Here is a 21,235-nt window from a genome sequence, read left to right as displayed (position 1 = left end):
AATGTTTTAATCTCTCCCTCATTTTTGAAGGAAAGTTTTGCTGGATATAGAATTCTTGGTTGGCAGTTTTTCTCTTTCAGTATCTTAAATATATCATGCCACTGTCTTCTTGCCTCCATGGTTTCTGCAGAGAAATCTGTACATGGTCTTATTGACCTTCCCTTGTATATGATGGATCACTTTTCTCTTGCTGCTTTCAGAATTCTCTCTTTGTCTTTGACATTGGACAATCTGATCAGTAAGTGTCTTGGAGTAGGTCTATTGGGATCTATTCTATTTGGGGTACACTATACTTCTTGAATCTCTAATTTTCTATCTTTTATAAGAGTTGGAAAATTTTCAGTGAATATTTCTTCTATTACTCTTTCTGCCCCCTTTCCCCTCTCTTCTCCTTCTGGGATACCCATAACATATATTTGTGCATTTCATATTGTCACTCAGCTCCCTAAGACCTGCTCATATTTTTCCAGTTTTTTCACCATCTGTTCTTTTGTGTGTATGAGTTCAAATGTTTTGTCTTCCAGTTCACTGATCCTTTCTTCTGCCTGTTCAAATCTACTGCTGTCTTCCTCCATTGTGTTTTTCATCTCCTCCATTGTGGCCTTCATTCCCATGACTTCTGCCATTTGCTTTTCAAGTTTATGAATTCTTCTTTATGGTCATCTAGTGTCTTCTTTATATCCTTCATCTCTTTCACTTTATCTTCCTTCAGTTCACTGAATTTATTTAACATTAGTTGCCTCAAATCCTGTATCTTGGTTGAACTATTAGTTTGTTCCTTTGGCTGGTCCATATTTTCATGTTTCCTGGTATGGCTTGTTATCTTAAGTTGTCTCGGCATCTGATTTTCTTGATTATTTTATTCTGAAGCTTGTTTTCACTCTTTTACCGAGAGGTTTCTTGTTGGTTGGCTTTGTATCCTGGCCTCTATTATTCAGTTCAACTTATTCTAGACCTCTAACTTGTTTTCTATTTAGTTGATCAGAATTTTTCACCTCTTGTTTTTTCTGTTTCTTGCCCTGCCTCTATGTAGCCTTTTTGTGAGACGGTCTCCTCAGATATGGTCAACCCAAGTCAAATTTTCCAAGTCTAGAGAGACCCAAGTCTCATTGGGAGGGTATGGAGTTTTCCTGAGAATGAGACCCTCCTATGAGGCCTTTAGAATTGGTGCTTTTCCTCTCCTGTCCAGCAGGTTGCACTTGCCAGCCTGTAGCTCCCTCACCAGTGTAAGGGGGTATGGAAACTTTAGTTCTCCTCCTGACTCTGATCCTGTAGGGAGTGTGACTGACTGAAGCTGTAATCTGAATTCCAGCCCCTGGGGTCTGAGTTCCCAGATGGGGGACTACCAGTTGAGCTGGACCTCCCTCCACTCTCCCAATCCTAGGAACACCAGTTGTCTTTCAGGGGCACTATTCCTTTCTCCCCTCTCCTCTTTGGGGCATCTCCAGCTAGATTCCTTGGTCAGCCTGAGTTGCCAATTAAAGATGAGGGTGGAGAACTTCTTCAGAAGTGAATCTAGAACTCAAAGACCCTGTGGATACTCTGTCTGCCCCCAAGTCCAGCCTAGTCCCTCAACCTGGGCTTTTCTGATAGAAAATAACACATATGTTACTTTTACATTAAAAAAATAGAAAAGAAAAACAAGAAAAAGAAAAAAGAAAAAAAAAGGAGTCCCTTTTAAAAGTCTTTCCCCAGCCTGGAAGTTTTGTCAGTGTCAGAATAGAGCATTTAAAGATGTACTTTGGGCTATTGTCTGATAATTACTCTCCAACAGCTTCAATTCCACCCCTGCCTGGGGCTATTGCAATGCAAAAAGATAAAGAGTCAGTGAGAAGCCAGATGGAACAAAATGTAGCAGAAAAAAATGGCTTTTTTGGAGCCTGGGAATGGGTGCCCATTTTTATGTGCAACTCCTTCTTGGAGCCCAGCTCTTCTTTAGCACCCCCAGCTTCCAAAGTTAGTTAATTAATTTGTTAATTAATTCTGCAGTTGAGGCTGGGTTGAGCCCTCCTTCTTGCCCTCAGCAGATTGCTGTTTTCTGGTTTATTTTTCCCCCTTTCAGGGCATCAGCAGCAAGACAGTCTGTGAGGTCTGGGTGGGGAGGGGCGCCAGACCCCTGGTCTGGGGAACTTAAAATGTTCGCTGCAATCTCAGCTTTTCCTCCAATTCCAAGCTTGTGTCCACTGTTTCATATAGTTCTTGGGTAATTGCCAGCTGCTCTAGGAGAAAGACGAAATTCTGCCCCTCACTACTCTGCCATCTTGCCCCGCCCCCTCAGACATAATCTTTTGAGAAGAAGCTCCATGTTGACTCCTGGCACCAGCAAGTTTGACAGCGAATACTATCCACAATTGCATGGGGCTGCCAACCTGGAGAATAATAACGGTGGAAGAATAAGCAACAATACCACAGCACATTCTCATTGAAATTTAGCAGTCTCTCCCTCTATTAACCACTCTCTTGGTTATCATATGATTTTATTAGTATCTACAGTTCCAAAAACAGTTGTTTCTGTCCATTTTTGCCAGATTATTGGTTATTTCAATGGAGGGACCAATTCTTCATGCTGCCATTTTCCATAACATTACTTTTCCACCCCTAAGTTTTTGTTATGCAATACTTCTTGAATATAATGGTACTATTCAAAAATAATGATAATAAAATAATACTGATTATATAGGTTTTTAATGTTTTTTAATTTTTAATCTCTAAGTCAATGTAGCTTTGAATAATTAAATATCTACTTGCTCTCAGTGGATAGGCATCGTTCATAGCTTCTTATTTCTGGATCTTATTGAATTTTCAAGAGATCAATATGAGACATACATCTATCAATAATAGTATGTTGCTTAATATATTATAATTTCAGAATAAGGTAAATTGTCATGCACTGATTGGCTTTTCTGTATTTAAATATAGACAACTCACAACAAAGCAACAAACAGCGAAGTTCACAATAGTGAACTTTTCTATGCTTAATGTTAAAATAATTCATGATCTTGCACAGGGAAAAATTCCTCTTATTAGTATCAATTTTATTTTCCTGGCAGAAATTAAAGTTAAAATTAAATTCTGTCTGATAGAATGCCTAAAATATTTACTGACTCATGAAAAATAATTTTGAATCAGTTTTAAATCAAGTAATACACAGAAATTCAAGAAATACTATAATTTATTATTTGTCAAGCCCTCTGTTTTCTCCCACTGCTAAAAAGCTTGCATCTTTGCTATTATTTAAGCTAGCCTTAGAAATAGAAATATGAACAACTATATCACCAAATATATTAATCAGCATTACCAAATTGCATTATATATAAGTGCAGTGATGAATTTATTACCAAGATTTGGCAAATTTGAAGAATATAAAGCCAAGGAAACCTTTGTTAATAAGTGATATATGGTGGTTAGGATGTTTGGAAAAATGAAAACAAAGTTTTGACCTGAATAAAATATTTGGAGAGATTTTTTATATAAATAAACTAGTTAAACTTTATATATGCAAGTGTCTTAAAATGGGAATGACATTGTGTGTTGTGGTTGTTTAAGATAAGAGCAAAACAAACCAAAAATTCCTTTTTTGAGCAAGGCCATATTTTATCAAAGCTACTTTTTCTCATATCTATTCAAGTCTTTATAATAAGTATATTAATCAAAAAGAATTTTAAGATGCTTGAGGATTCACTTTTATGGGAAATGGAAAATCACCAGAACATCTTATAATATGTTCAATTTTAAAACTTCATAATGCTCTTAAGAATTTACAGACAAATCATGAAGAGATATGACATTTAAAAGAAAATAAAAATGTTGCTTACTATTTAATACATGTAAGAGTGGAAACTGGTAAGAACACAAAGAAATCATGCTAGGTTTCAAAAAAAGAGGAATGCCAAAGGGGTGCTGGGTGTGATAATATAAAAAACTGATTCAGAGGTGGTATTAGATGTATAAGACTATTTTCCCATCAGCCTGTTTTACTTACAGAATCAGAATATAAATGGAAACATAAAATTTTAATTTCTGCTAGTTCTCTGCATCTCTATCCCTGAATAAAGTAACTTTCAAGTAAGTATAAGGATGATTTTAACGAGGTGTTGTGTAGGAGTTCCTGAAAACCTGTTTTGGCACTTCTCATTGAAAACCTGCTGAAACAGTTATTTCCTACTTCATGTAATAATAATGGCCATCTGTACCTGATACCACCACTTTTTTCCCTTCTACTCCTAAAATACAAGAGTCCATCAAAATAGCTAAGTCTTAAGGGTTCTGTTGAAAGCTTATAAGAAAACTTCCCTTTTTATGTTACCTTTTGATAGAGGTACTTTAGTCATGCTATTTGAATCTCAGTTCCTAGTTGTGTGTGTGTGTGTGTGTGTGTGTGTGTGTGTATGTGTGTGTTTATATATAAAGTTAGTTTTTCTAATTTTGTTTACAGTCCCTTCAGTCAGACAGGGGTGTGGTGGTGAGCTCTGGATAGGAGATACATGAAATGAGAGGCACTGTACTTAGAACTGCTCCTCCTTTCCTATGCTAGGGCCCCCTTATTGAGTAGAGTTTATTGTTCCTTATCCTTTCCTCCCTTTGATAAGTTCACTTCAGTGAGGCTTTCTGGTTCCTTTGAAAATAAGTTTAAGGAGCAAGCTTGACCTGGAAGCTTGCCAGACATATTTGAATCAAACTGGGTTTTCTACTTCAAATGCTTTGGCAAGAAAGTGCTTCAATAAAATATCTGGACTTATATAATCTGTTAAAAACATTAAAATTTTGCTTTAAATTTTCTTAATGTAAAGAGAACACTTTTCAAAAAAATCTTCCTATGATTTTTATCAGCCAAATAATTACAGGGGTCAATAAATCTGTGTTCTCTCCTACCAGCTTTTCTAATGGGAACAGAACATACCTGTTCATATCAGTGTCATTTTCAAACCAGTTTCACCTTCATGCTTTATAATCAATCATCCCATCACTTCTAGGAGCATTTTAAGGAAAGATCAAGCAAAAATTACCATAATTTTGTTGAAAATAAACTGAGTTGCATTTATTTAGATAAGAATTGCTTCACTTATATTTTACTCAACTAGAGCTCTATAATGTTCCTTTGCTATGAAAGTTAAAGACTGATAGTAAAGTGAATGCTTCTCTTTAACAAAAAACAATCCCTATGTACTATTAAAGTCACATTTATTATACAGTAGTTTATTTGCATTCTTTGCTGTGATATACACATTATGGTTTCCTCATTCTTTTAATACCTTAAGTGGTTATAGAATCATTTGCTGACAGCCCTGGCTCCAGAACACAAAGACAATTCTTGTGAGGCTTAAAAGCATATTTTACCTTGTATCGCTGTTCCGTTTCTCCTTGAATCTCCATTACAAGTGTAATTTGGTACATGTTCTACTCATTCACAGGCTAATGGAGACTGTTACATTTTCATGTACTGAATAGTTAGCCCCATTTCAGTGGTTATGGATTTCCATTTGTGAGGTAGTTAAAATAATACCCTTGCTTTCCACAATCTCCAGTTGAATAATAGTTAAGCACTGATATAAAGTCATTTAATGGGGATGTTATTCAATATCTGATTTTTAAAAATGTAGGCTTTGTGAACATTTTTGGTGTGTATTCACTTTGATTTTAAAGCAAAAACAGTCATCTAAGAGCATGTTGGCACTTTCATTTTCCTATATTTTCCTGAAAGTCTTAATTTTGTGAAATCAATCAAAAAATGAGAAAGAACTTGAAGTCTGGTACTGAATTCCCTTGTGGTAACTTTGCATTACCCTATAATGGAGCCTTTCGTCTTCCATGTTTCCAGCTGAGGAAATGACAGAGGTAGAGGAAGTTATAAACCTCTCCTAGCAGTCTAGGCAACTCAGGCTAACACAATCATAAGCAAGACAAGTAGGAGGACCGTAAATTTGTTTATTAGCTTACACACAAATGGATCAGATTGGAGATTAACTCCCACTAACTAAACTAGCTGTATCCTATTAGGAATTAGAATGTCCCTGGTTGCTCAAGTTGACATTATGTAAATGTTGAAGTAAATAGAAAGATGCTATGATTTTCTCTGTGTTGTGTTACAATTATTTAACAATAATTATGTATAGAATACAAATTGTCTTTTGTAAGGCTTTTAAAATATAAATATAAGTTTTTAAAATATAAATTGTCTTTTATATAGCTTTTACAGCTGCAAAGCTGTAAGGTAGTATGTTTATGGAACAGAGAAGAAAGATATAAAAGAAATTCTCCCAAATACTTTGTAGACTTATAGATCCTTGTAGTCCAAAATTTCTGTGATGTACCTTGATTTCTGAGGCTGCAAACACAAAATCAGTGTTTCTTTTTTTTATTTAAGAAATGCTGAACAGGATTTCCAAATAATTAGGTAATTCATTGAGCATTTATAAATCAAGATTATTTTAAAACTAATTTATACTGGTATTTCATTTTTATATTATCCAATAATAGCTGAAATAGAATATAAAGCAGCTCTAGATGTCTTTGTTTGACCTGGTTTCTATAACAGATACCTCAACCTCATTGACTTGAACAACAGGAATTTACTCTTTCTCAGTTTGGGAGAATAGGAATCTAACATCAGTGTGTCCATAGGAATCAGTTTTCTCTAACACCTTTTCTGTAGTGTTCCAGTGATGGCTTGCTGATCTAAGTCAGTCTCTACCTTTGTCACATGGCCATCTTTCTCCTCCCATCTCTTCCTCCCTCCTACTCCTGACTGTCAGGGTTACCTCTGTTTATAAAGGAGATTGGATGAAGGCCCACCCTCATCCAGTTTGGCCTCACCTCAGGGACACCTTCAAAGGTAGGATTTGCAAATGGGTCCACATCCACAGGACTAGGGGTTTAGCACTTGAAAATGTCTTCTTGGGACACACGATTCAATCCATAACAAAAGACTGAAATTAAGATACTATTAATTAGTAGTCAATTGGCAGAACCAGCCTTTTTTAGTCTCCTAGGCTGCTGAAAGCAGATACCATAAAATGGGTTAGCTTTTAACAATGGGAAGTTATTAACTTGCAGTTTTAAGACATTGAAAATGTCCAAATCGAGGCATCCGCAAGATGATGTCTTCTTCCCAAAGACTGTCAGCTGATGATTCTTCTGCTACACAGCAATGCACATGACGGCATCTGCTGATTTCTCCCTTCTCTTTGAGTATTCATTGCTTTCACCTTCCTGCTTCCCTGGTTCTCTCTCTCTCTCTCCATTCATTCTCTTTGAAAAGGACTCCAATAAGAGGATTAAGATCCATCCTGATTGGGCTGATCACACCTTAACTGAAGTAGCCTTATCAAAAGGTCCTACTTACAATGGGTCCACACCCACTGGAATAGATTACATTCAAGAACATGCTTTTCTCAGGTACATACAGCTTCAAATCACACCACAACCCAGAGAAACTTGTACCATTTTTAATGAGTTTTAAATTCCCCTATAGTATGAACAAAGACCTCTTATGGGATATTTTGAAAAGAAGTAGTTAATTCTTGAGGGTTAGTCATATCTGAAAATGATAAATTATATTATAATTTCACTTTTCAATGCCATAGTTGTAGAACAAATCACATCTAGTTCTCTCTCAGGTACAGGAAACTAATAATGGTATATTGAATCTTATTCAGGGAGCAAAACTGGATTACCTAGTGGACAAAAAAAGCACAAGCCTAGAGAGTCAGAAAGTTGCATTTAATAATGTGTTAATGCATTTCTTTAAAAAAGCATTGCTAGTTGTCATGGGAAAAAGAGGTTTTTCTTTACATTTTACTTTCTTACACTGAAGTTAGTAGCATTATTTCTATTTAAAATTATATATAGTGTCACCAAAATCTTTTCAGCTTCTAAAGGTCTTAATTGGGCTCTACTAGAGAGATAGCTGTATGACCAGATCACTGACTATCAGTTTTAAGTCCTAAGACCTCCCCTCAAGAAACCTGGATCCTTTCCAAAATTCTCTTTCCTCTTTTTGGTGGACAGACTTTAGGGAGACACACATGCTTCTGTTCCCTGGTTTTCACAACCTGTATGGTCCACTGAAAGTGTGCTGGTTTGGATGTATTATTTCCCCCAAAATGCCATTATCTTTGATGCAGTCTTGTGTGGGCAGGAAATGTATTGGTGTTGATTGGGTTGGAGACTCTTGATTGGATGTTTCTGTGGAGATATGATCACTCAACTGTGGGTGAGCTCTTTTTTTGGATAATTTCCATTGAGGTGTGGCCCCACCCATTCAGCATGGTGTTTGATTAGTTTACTAGAGCACTATGTGAGCTGGGACAGAAGGAGCAAGCTTGCTACAGCCAAGATGGACACTTTGAAGAATACATGGGAGTTGAGAAAGGAGCTGCAGATGACAGTTTGAAGATGGCTGTTGTAAGCAGACTCTTGCTCCGAAGAAGCTAAGAGAAGAAAAATGCCCCAAGAGCAACTAAGAGTGACATTTTTGAGGAATTGCAGCCTAGAGAGGAATGTCCTGGGAGAAAGCCATTTTGAAACCAGAACTCCAGATTAGACACCAGCCACATGCCTTCCCAGCTAACAGAGGTTTTCTGGACACCATTGGCCATCCTCCAGTGAAGGTACCTGATTGTTGATGACTTACCTTGGACACTTTATATCCTTAAGACTGTAACTGTGTAAGCAAATAAACCCCCTTTAATAAAAGCCAATCCATTTCTGGTATTTTGCATTCCAGCAGCATTAGCAAACCAGAACAGAAGAGATTGAATCACCTTCCCCAGTCTTAATTCCTGTTCCTGTGGTGTGAACCCATTCATAAATAGTATCTCTGAATGTGTCAAAGTGAGTCAGGGTGAGGACTCCTGTGACTAGGATCTTCAAAGGTCTTATTTAGGAGTGGCCAACTGAATCAGGGTGGGCCTTGGTCTGTAAGACTGGAGGCCTGATACCTAGAGGAAATTCTGACACAGTCTGAAACCAGAGACCAGTAGAAGCCAGAGGGGAGGGAGAAATTCTCAGCTGCCAGAGGACCAGCTTCATGGGAACACTGCCAACACCGGAAGAAAGCACGGCCTCTCTAAAGTCTCCATTTTGGAGTTCTAGCCTTCAAAACAATGAGACAAAAAATGATTGCTGCTTAAGCCAACACATTGGATGGTATTTTTCATGGGAGCCCTGGCAGACCAAGACAAATTCTGCCCTCCTGAATGTGGAGAGGAACTGTGATTTTCTTCTAGCTAATAGCATATGGCAAAGGTGAATTTTGCAGATGTAATTAAGGTCAGAAATCAGTTGATACTGAGTTAATCCAAAGGGAATTTATCCTTGGTGGTTATGACTTAATCAGGAAAAAGTCCTTAAAAGGGTGACTGGATGGGACTTCTGTGGAAAATAGCAGAGTTGGAAGCCCCAGGACCCAGTCTTTCCAGCAGAACAACTACTAAACAGGTGGTAACTGTTTGAAGCAACTATCTTGAAACCCTGGAGGCCAGAAGAACACTGTCAGCATCCAGGGAAGAGTGGGAAGAAGGGGCAAATAAATTGCAGTAAAGAACTGTAAATTGCTTTGTCTGCAGTGGCTATCAGCAACCATCCTGCCCTCTCATGGCAGGCTGTGTGGGGTCCAGTCCCTGGCTAGCTGCTGACAGAAAGGGACAATTAAACCTTCTTCCCCAAGAACAAGGGTGGGCAGAGATGATGACTGGCCATGGCTTTTGATTAGTGAATTTGGATCACTGGGTCCAGGCTCTGAGGGCAGCTGTGGTTTCAACCCACTGTGGACAAGAGTAGCAGCAGCCATTGTTTCAACAATGGAGGTGGTGGAGATTTAATGATGTACATCTTCCTAAGGGCTGTGGAGGAGAGTTAGCTGAAGGGTAAGGAAAACTCAGCTTCAGGGAGTTCTCAGAAACTTTTTGGTGGCCTTCCTGATCCTCTCCCAGGGGTACTTTAGAACCAGTCTTCACCCCCTTCATAAGTCTGTGGCTCTGCTTTGGCTGGGGCATTCTGAGTTGGAAAAGCCCTCTCTGGAGTGACCCTCTTCCCAGAATTTGCCAGCTCTGCAAAAGCAGCTAGAGCCAATGAAAGGAATTAAAAAAAAAAAAGAAAAAGAACTATAGAGGCAAACAGTCTAGGACAAAGGCCTGCTGGTATAAAATACCTGAGAGGAAAATCTATCTTCTGAAAACAGATGGGACAACCAAACTCCTATAAACAGCAGAGCTCCAAAACAAATAACAAGCAAAAATTCAGGATAAGACAGAGGTCCAGAAAGACAGGGAAATCTCTGAGTATTGCATTTGCTATGGGCAACCTTCCTGATAAGAGAACTGAAGCTCAGTAAAATCTGCATTGTCACAAGCTGGTTACAAAATCAAGACACAGAAATCCCAAGAGTAATTCCCATAATTAACATTTTAAAATATTAAAATATACAGTGTGCAACTAAAGAGTAAAAGACAAAGAAACAGGAAATGATGGCCCATCTTAAGGAAGAGGATGAAAATGCAGAAAACACCAGCAAAGAAGATGAGAATGTGGACATACTGAATAAAGCCTTTTAAAAAATGATCTTAAAAATTATCAAGAAGATGAAGGAAAATACAGAGAACTAAAGGATATAGGAAAACCACAAATGAACAATATGAGATTCCTAGTAAAGAGATAGTAATTTAAAGAGTGAACCAAACAGAACTATGGGAGTTGGAGACCACAACAACTGGAATGAAAAATACTAAGGAGTGTTTCAAGAGCAGATTGGAGCAGGAAGAAGAATCAGTGAACTTGAAGACAAGACATTTGAAGAGTCAGGCTGAAGATCAGAAAGAAAAAAGAAAAAAATTAAAATGGCCTAAGCTACAGCTATGCAACCCAGTCAAGCATACCAATGTATGCATTATTGGAATCCCAGAAGTAAAAGAAAGAAAGTGGCAAAAGGAATAGTCAAAGAAATAATGACAGAGAACTTTCCAAACCCAGCAGAAGACATAACTATGCACACCCAAGAAACGCAGAGAACACCAAACAGGATAAAAATGGAGAAAAATATGCCTGCCCTACATTGATTACACTATGAAAAGCAAAGGACTAGGAGAGGGTGCTGAAAACTGCAAGAGAAAGAGTATTTTATGAACAAGGAAGTCCCAACTAGATTAAGTGCCAATTTCTCATCAGAAACAATGGTGGAAATAAGGCAATGGATGGAAATACTTAAAGTGCTGGAGGAAAACGACTACCAGCCAAGAATTTTATATCCAACAAGACTCTCCATCCAAAATGAGCGGGAGACAAAGACATTCCCAGATAAACAAAAACTGAGTGAGTTCATCACCACTAAACTGGACCTACAAGCAATGCTAAATGGAGTTCTTCAGATTGAAAGAAAAGGACACTAGACAGTGGTTCAAGGTAGCATAAAGAAATAAAGACCTGTGGTAATGCTAACATTTTTGGTAATTATAAATGCCAGTATTATTGTGTTGAGTTGTTTGGTATCAAACTGCACTTCTTAATATCTACAGATGCTAAAATGCAAGTGCATAAAAAGTAGTGATAAATCCATGTTTCTGGACATATGATGTACAAATATATAAGTGGTAAAAAGTACCAAAATATGGTGGGAGGCAGAGGGATATAGGAAAAATATATGTGTATGTTATTGAAGTTAATTTGGTACCAAACAATATGTGATTGTTATGTATTAAGGGCGTTGAGCTTCAATCCCATTATAACTACAAAAAAAAATAGAGGAAAAAAGTATTCAGATAGAAGTTAGAAGTCACTCAATATGGTTCAACACACAAAAAGCCAAAAATTAGCCTTTATGGAACTGACTAAAAGGGCATAAGACTTACAAAGACTAAATAGCAAAATGGTAGAAGAAAGTCCTGCATTATCAGTAGTGATTTTCAATGTAAAGTGATTAAACATGCCAGTCAAAATGCAGGTTGACAAATGGTTAAAAAACATAAACCAACTATATGCTTTCTAGTAGAGACTAACATTAAACTCAAAGACACAAATAGGTTGAAGGTGAAAGGATGTAAAAAAATATACCATGCAAGTAGCAAGCAAAAGAGCTGGAGTGGCTATACTAATATTGGATAAAATAGACTTTAAGTCAAAAACAGTTACAAGGGACAAAAAAGGTCATAACATACTGATAAAGAGGACAATTCAACAGGAAGATGTAACAATTCTCTCTGTCTCTCTCTCTCTGTCTCTCTTTGTCTCTGTCTCTCGTGTGTGTGTGTGTGTGTGTGTGTGTATAAACAGCATAGCCCCAAAATATATGAGGCATATACTGATAAATTTGAAAGGAGAAATTGATGGTTCTACGTTAATAGGAGATTTTAGCACACTGCTCTCAATAATGTATAGAACAACTAGTCAGTAAATCAATAAGGAAGCCCAGTACTTGAATAAAATACTAATCCAACTAGACCTAACAGACATATGTAGACTACTTCACTCAATGAAAATAGAATGCACATTCTATTCGAGTGCACATGGGTCATTTTCCAGGTAAATCATATGATGGGCCAGAAAGTGAGACTCAATAAATCCAAAAATTATGGAAATCAAACAATATGTATTCTCAGACCACAGTGGAATGAAGTTAGAAATTAATGACAGAGGGAGAGATGGAAAATTAACAAATATGTGAAAGATAAACAGTATACTCTTACACAACCAATGGGTTAAAGAGGAAAACAGAAGTGAAATTAGGAAATATCTTGAGGCAAATGAAAATTAATATGCAACATACCAAAACATATGGGATGCTGCAAAGGCAGTACTGAGATGGAAATTTATAGCACTAAATGCTTACATTAAAAAAGAATAAAAACTTCATATCAGAGACCTAACATCAAAACTGGGGGGCTAGAAAAAGTAGAGCAAATTAAACCCAAAGAGAGCAGGAGGAAGGAAATAACTAAGATTATAGCTGAGATAAATGAAATAGAACATGAAACAAAACAAAAATAAGCAGTAGAGATAATCAAAAAGACAAAAAGTTGGTTCTTTGAAAAGAGCAATAAAATTGACAAAACTTCCATGTAGGCAGTCAAGGAATGAAAGAGATAGGATACAAATAATGAAAATCAGAAATGAAAAAGGAGATGTTACTACCAACCCTCCTGAAATAAAAAGAACTATAAGAAGATACTATGAAAAAATGTATGCCAATAAATTAGATACTAGAGGAAATGGAGAATTTCTTAGAAACACAAAACCAACCTACATTGACTCAAGAAAAAATGTCTTAGCAAACCAATTGCTAGAGAGGTAAGTGAATCAGTCATTAAAGGCCTCTCAAAAAAGAAAAGACCAGCATCAGGTGGCTTCACAGTGGAATTCTGTTAAATCATCAAAGAAGACCACACTCCAATTTTGCTCAAATTCTTCTAAAACACTGAAGAGGTGGGAATACTCCCTAATTCATTCTACATGACCAACATCACCCTCATACCAAAGCTGGATAATAATACCTCAAGAAAAGAAAACTACAGGCCAATAACTCATATGAGCATAGATGCAAAAATCCTCAACAAATACTAGCAAGCCAAACCCAATAGAATATTAAAAGAATTAAACACCATGACCAAGTGGTATTTGTCCCTGGTATTCAAGGTTGGTTCAATATAAGTAAATGAACAAATTGTGCTCAGAAAATTGGATATACATTTGCAAATGAATGCCAACCTCATACAATACACAAAAATCAACCCAAAGTGAATCACAAATTAACATTTGCACACTGGTGTTTATGGTGGCAGTATTCTTGATTCACAATGGATGGAGGTGGCCTAAGGATACATTGACTGATGAACAGAAAGGCAAACTGTTGTGGTATATATACAATGGAATATTGAGCAGCTGCAGGAAGGAATGAAGTTGTGTGGTTGGCAACTAGATGAACAGACCTTGAAGACAATTTATTGAGGGAAATAAACCAGAAATGAAAATATAAACATTATAATGCCTTACTAATATAGATTAACTATAATGTGCAACTCTGAGAATTGAATCTGAGAGCATACATTATCTGGGGAAGGCTTATGGTAAATGTTCCTAGATTGTAATGACTTACAGTAGTCACGTATATTCCTGACTTGTAATGGTTATTTCTAAGTTCTGAGATGCTGAGGTCTTTGTATATAACCTGGTCATTCCTTTGAACTTTGGGTATCTGTGTGACACCAGAGACTCAGAGCTAGAGTTTGGCAGCTGTGAATGTCAGCAATATCCCATACAGCAAATGTTAAAGAAGCTGGAAAAGAATCAGACTACAGTTAAAGATATGAACAAAATGGATTTGGTTAGGACTAAGATAAATCAGCTAAAGGTTAAAGGATGATATTGATAATGTTTTAAAACTTCAAATTCTGTGTGAGACCAAAGGAAGAATTGTGTGTTTGGTGCAAAATCTATATTTTCTCTAGCACACTGTACAATTTAACTTGTGTGATCAGTTTTTTCAAACACCATAATTACATGGAACTTTTACTAAGGAATGAGATTTTGTTGGTTTGTACAGGATAATGTGAACACCAATACTTCCCATAGTAATTCTGGAAGAGAATAAAAATGTATTTGCAAAGCCACCTTGAAGGGTTGGGGGAAAATGTGGAAAAATTAAACTGCCCCTCCTGGGGAATTATTGATATTCTCACAAGCATTGGGGACTACAAATTTAGAAGACCAAGCCCTAGATCTTGGGGCTTACTCTTAGGAAGCTTGTTACTGTAAAAGAGAGGCTAAGCTTACTTATAATTGTGCCTAAGAGTCACCCATCCCAGAGAACCTCTTTTGTTGCTCAGATGTGGTCTCTTTCTCTAAGACAACTCTGCAGGTAAACTCACTGCCCTCCCTCCTGAGTGGGACATGACTCCCAGAGGTGTAAATCTCCTGGAAACATGGGACATGACTCATGGAGATGAGCCTGGACCTGGTTTCATGGGATTGAGAAAGCCTTCTTGACCAAAAGGGGGAAGAGAAATGAAGCAAAATAAAATTTCAGTTGCTGAGAGATTTCAAATGGAGTCAAGAGGTCACTCTGGAGATAATTCATATGCATTATATAGACATTCCTTTTTACTTTATAGTATATTGGAATTATTCAAAGGAAATACCTGAAACTTTTGAACTGCAACCCAGTAGCCTAGATTCTTGAAGATGATTGTTCAACTATATAGCTTACATGGTGTGACTCTGTGATTGTGAAAATCTTGTGGCTCATACTCCCTTTATCCTGTGTATGGACAGATGAGTTTAAAAATGGGAAGAAAAATTAAATTAATTATGGGGGGATGGGGGATGAAATGTTTTGGGTAGTCTTTTTTACTTTTAATTTTATTCTTATTTTGGGGGGGAGTAATGAAAATTCAAAAATTGATTTTGGTGATGAATGCACAACTATATGAAGGTACTATGAACATTGATTGTACACTTTGGATGATTGTATAGTATTCAAATATATCTCAAAAATTGAAAAAAAAAAAAAGAAAAAATGGATCAAATACCTTAATATAAGAGCTAGAACTATCAAAATCCTAGGAGAAAATATAAGGATGCATCATTAGAACTTGTGTTAGGCAATGGTTTCTTAGACTTTACACTGAAAGCACAAGCAACAAAAGAAACAATAGATAAATGGAACCTCATCAAATTAAAAACCTTTGTTCCTCAAAGGACTTTATCATGAAAGTAATATGACAGCCTACACAATGAAGTGAAAATATTTAGAAATCACATATCTGATAAAGGATTAATATCAAAACTATATAAAGAAATTCTTCACTTTACCAAAAAAAAAAAAAAAAAAAAAAAAACTCCAAAACAATCCAATTTAAAAACGGTCAAAAGGTTTGAAATTACATTTCTGCAAAGAAGATATGCAAATTGTCAGAAAACACAGGCAAAGATGCTCTACATCATTAGCTGTCAGGGAAATGCAAAACAAAACCACGATGAGATACCATTTCACACCCATCATCTAAGGCTGCTATTAAAGAAAGAAAAATTAACCAGTGCTGGAGAGGATGTGGAGAAACAGGAATGCTCATTAATTGCTGGTGGCAGTGTAAGATGGTGCAGGCACTGTGGAAGATAGTTTGGCCGTTCCTCAGAAAGCTAAGTATACAACTACCATGTGACTGAACAATCTGCTAGGTATATACCCAAAAAAATTCAAAGCAGGACTTGGACAAATATGTTCACACTGATGTTCACAGCAGCATTATTTATGATTGCCAAAAGATGGACGCAATCCAAGCATTCAATGAATGTATAAAGAAAATTTTGTTTATACATATAATGGAATATTATTCAGCCATAAAAAACTGAAGTCTTGACTCATGCCACAACATAGATGAACCTTGAAGACATCATATTAAATGAAATAAGTGAGACACAAAAGGAAAAATATTGTGTTATTTCACTGATTTGAAACAACTAGAATTAAGTAAACTCATAGAGTCAGAATCTTGAGTATGTTTTGGTAATAGATGGTGGTGATAGTACACAACATTGTGTAAATAACTAACAGCACTGAAATATTTATCTGAATGTGATTAAAAGGGGAAATACTAGATTGTATATATGGTAGCAGGATAATAAAAAAAATACATGTAACTACACTACACAGTGAGCACTAAGTTAAACCATGGACTTTAATTAATAGTACAATTATGAAAATGTGCTATCATAAATTATAGCAAATGTCCAGAAGGGTGTTGATGGTAGGGTGGCATATGGGAATCCTGTATTTTTTTTCATGAATGTTCTGTAAATAACATTTTTTTAATTTAATTAAATAAAGGTGGCTGGGCCATCTCTTGTGGTGGAAATTCCATGCTGGATTGATTTGGCATGTTGGGAAGTCCATGTGGTAAGGTATAGTGGGCAACTTTTAGGAACTCTGGACAGCCTCCAGAACAGGAGGATAGCCTTTAACCAAAAACAAATCATGAGAAAATGAATTTTTCCTGTAGTCTGGATGAGCTTGGAAGCAGATTCTTCCCATATCAAAGCTCTAGATGAGAATGCTGTCCAGCCAGCAACTTGATTGTAGCTTCATTAGACTTTGAGCAGAAGAATCAACTAATCTGTCCCTGGAATGTTGACTAAGGAAATTGTGGGGAAATAAACATTTGTTGGTTTAAGCAATAAATGTTGCAGAAATTAGTAATGAAGCAATAGAAAACCAACACACTCTTTCTTTTTGTTGCCAGCCCTAGAAACAATCTACTTTTCCTTTTCAGTTTAACTTTAATTTGGCCTTCTGGTTTCCTGTCTGACATATGAAAAACTTGCAAGTCATCCCTCCCATCCTCACAACAAAGATGAAAATGGAACAAACTGAAAATCAACAACTCTCCTTAGTTCCTTCACAGAATTGAGGCCACAGGGGAAATTTCCACCTGGAGAACTGGAGAGGCAGGTGAATGCAGAGAATCACAGACAGCTGTAAACTGAAGCTGCCACTAAAGCCAATAAATGACAGAAATACTTAAATGGTAATTGACTAGTTGCTGAAGATTGACCCTAGGCAGTTCCCACACTATTGTAAGTTTTACTTCTAGGAGCTCCACCTGGTTTTCAGGGTGAAGATCAATGAGAAATTCCCTCATGCTTCCCACAGGGATAGGTAAAAGCTAACCATTTTGAAATATACCAAGAATATTCTGCTCTCCTTTAAAATAGCCTGCCACCAGGGGAAGAAATTTTACCAGAGCCTAACATGCTTGGCTTTTACAAGAGCCTAACTGATCTGGGAGAAGGGAAATACCCAACCCCAGCCCTCTATAGCTTTCCTGTCTCACATAAGGGGAGACAATAAAACTGAAATAATTGTGAAGGGCATAGCCCAGTGCACAGGATCACTAAAAGACTGAGACCTAATCATAGGATTATAAAATGCTTCCCCTCCCTGACACCTTATCACAACACCAGTAGGGCTCCTAAGTAATAACAGGCAGTTAGAGATGGAAGAACTGTAAAACCCATACTCTATTTAAGAAGGAGTCTCTGGGGAAACCTAAAGACAAAAGGAGAGACAAAACAAAGATGCTAGAGAAACTTTTAGCCCCTGATACCTACAGCTACAGCTGCCTGCTAGCCATATAAACCTAACACCTGACATTAAATGCCTATTTACCTTGGTTTCTTTTACCCAATACATCATTTCTTACTTTGAACTAAAAAATTATTTTTGAAATGGCAAAAAGCACAGTCTGAAGAGATAAGGCAAGCATTGAACTAGACTCAGATGTGGCAGAGATTTTTTAATTATAAAGCTAAGAATTTAAAATAACTATCATAGTGTGTGACTTAGTTCACTCAACATGATATCTTCAAGGCTCAGCCACTTTGTTGCATGTATCAGAGCTTCTTTCCTTTTAAGGGCAAAATAACACTCCATTGTATGTGTATACCACATTTTGTTTATTCATTCATCCCTTGATGGAAATTTGGGTTGCTTCCATCTTTGACTATTTTGAATAATGACACTAGGAAGATAGTTGTGTAAATATCTGTTTGAGTCCCTGCTTTTGATTCTAAATGTGGAATTGGTAAGTCATGGGTAAATTCTATACTTAACTTTATGAGAAACTGCAAAACTGCTTTCCACAGCAGTTGAACCATTTTACATTCCCACCACATCCTCTGCAATACTTGTTATTTTCATTTTTTCATGGTAGCCATTCTAGTGGCTACTGTGAAAAGATATCTCATTGTGGTTTTGATTTGCATTTCCCTAATGACTAATGATATTGAGCATCTTTCCATGTGATTTTTGTCCACTTGTACATCTTCTTTGGAGAAATGCCTCTTCAAGTCTTTTGTCCTTTTTTAATTGGGTTATTTTTCTCTTTTGTTGATGGGTTGTAGAATTTCTTTACAAATTCTAGTTATTAAATCCTTATCACATATGTGCTTTCCAAATATTGTCTCCCATTCTGTAGATTGACTTTTTTTTTTTAAATTCAGTTTTATTGAGATATATTCACATTACCATTCAATCCATCCATGGTCTACAATCAACTGTTCACAGTGCACTCATCACCCCAATCTATTTTTGAACATTTTCCTTATACCAGAAAGAATCATAATCAGAATAAAAAATTTAAAAAAGAAGACCCAAGTCATCCCCCCATCCCACCCTATTTTTCATTTAGTTTTTGTCCCCGTTTATCTACTCATCCATCCATAAACTGGATAAAGGGAGTGTGATCCACAAGGTTTTCACAATCACACTGTCACCACTTGTATTCTACATTGTTATGTAATCATCTTCAAGAGTCAAGGCTACTGGGTTGGAGTTTGGTAGATCCAGGTATTTACTTCTAGCTATTTGAATATGGTAAAACATAAAAAATGTCATCTATATAGTGCATAAAAGTGTCCACAAGAGTGACTGCTCAACTCCATTTGGAATATCTCAGCCACTGAAGCTTTATTTTATTTCATTCCACATCCCCCTTTTGGTCAGGAAGATGTTGTAGATTAACTTTTACTTTCATGATAAAGCCTTTTGATGCAAATGTTTTTAATTTTCATGAAATCTTATTTACTTATTTGTGAAGTTTTTTTTTTTTTGTTATTTAATGCATTTGGTATAAAGTCTAAGAAACCTTTACCTAACACAAGATCCTGAAGATGCTTGCCTATGTCTTCTGCTAGAAATTTAACCATCCTGATACTTATATTTAGGTCTTTGATCCATTTTCAGTTAATGTATGCATATGAAGATTCAGTCTTCATTCTTTTGCAAGTAGATATCTGGTTTTTCTAGCACTATTTGTTGAAGATACCATTCTTTCCAAAATGAGTAGAATTGGAACCCTTGTTGAAAATCAATTGGTTATAGATAAGAAGTTCTATTTTTGAACTGTCAATTATATTCCATCAATATATATGTCTTTCATGTGCCATACCATGCTGTTTTGATTACAGTGACTTTGGAATAAGTTTTAAGATTGGGAAGTGTGAATCCTCCAAATTTATTCTTCTTTTTCACAAATAGTGTGAATATTCTGAAAATATTGCATAATCTCACTGATACAAAATAATTAGTATAAGCAAATTCATAGATTCACAAACCAGAATTCAAGTTACCAGGAGCAAGAATGGGGGTAGGAAATGGGGATTTAATGCTTTATCTGTGCATCATTTCTATTCGTGGTGATGGAAATTTTGCGTAATGGACAGTGGTGATGGTAGCAAAACATTGCAAATATAATTAATACCACTGTATTAAAGATCTTAACATGGTTAAATTTTAGATTGTATATATGTTACCAGCATAAAAAAAAAAAAAAACAAAAACAAAAAGAACCAAAAAAGAAAAGAAAAACAAACAAACAAAAAAAACAACCATAGGACTGTACAACACAGTGAGCCCTAATGTGAAATATGGACTAAATTCAAAGTATAATTGTAGTAATATTGTCTCATCAATTGTAGCAAAGCTACTGTTCTAGTTTGCTAATGCTGTGGAATGCAAAACACCAGAGATGGATTGGCTTTTATAAAAAGGGGGTTTATTAGGCTACACAGTTACAGTCTTAAGGCCATAAAGTGTCCAAGGTAACACATCAGTAATCAGGTACCTTCACTGGAGGATGGCCAATGGCGTCCGGAAAACCTCTGTTAGCCAGGAAGGCACATGGCTGGTGTCTGCTCCAAAGTTCTGGTTTCAGAATGGCTTTCTCCCAGGATGTTCCTCTCTAGCAAGCTTGTTCCTCTTCAAAACGTCACTCACAGCTGCACTGAGTTCCTTCTCTTTGAGTCAGCTCATTTATATGGCTCCACTGATCAAGGCCCACCCTGAATGGGGGGGGGGCATGCCTCCATGGGAATATCTCATCAGAGTCATCACCCACAGCTGGGTGGGGCACATTCCAAGCAAATCTAATCAGCACCAAAATGTCTGCCCCCCAAGACTACATCAAAGATAATGGCATTTGGGGGACACAATACATTCAAACCGGCACATTCCACCCCCTGGACCCCAAAATGACATTATCTTTCCAAGTACAAAATACATTCATTCCATCACAATATCACAAAAACTTAAATCATTTCAGTAACAAAAGTTAAGTACAAGATCCTATCAAAATCAATTACAGGCATGGTGGGTCCTAAGGTATAATTCTCCTTTAGCTTTGGATCTGTGGACTTAGAACAAGTTATATGCTTCCAACATACAAAGGAGGGACATTCATAGGATAAACATTCC

The sequence above is a fragment of the Choloepus didactylus genome, chromosome 14 (genome assembly GCF_015220235.1).
Source record: "Choloepus didactylus isolate mChoDid1 chromosome 14, mChoDid1.pri, whole genome shotgun sequence".
Lineage (NCBI taxonomy): Eukaryota > Metazoa > Chordata > Mammalia > Pilosa > Megalonychidae > Choloepus > Choloepus didactylus.
The sequence above is the reverse complement of the archived record's forward strand: the minus strand, read 5'-3'. Positions refer to the sequence as shown.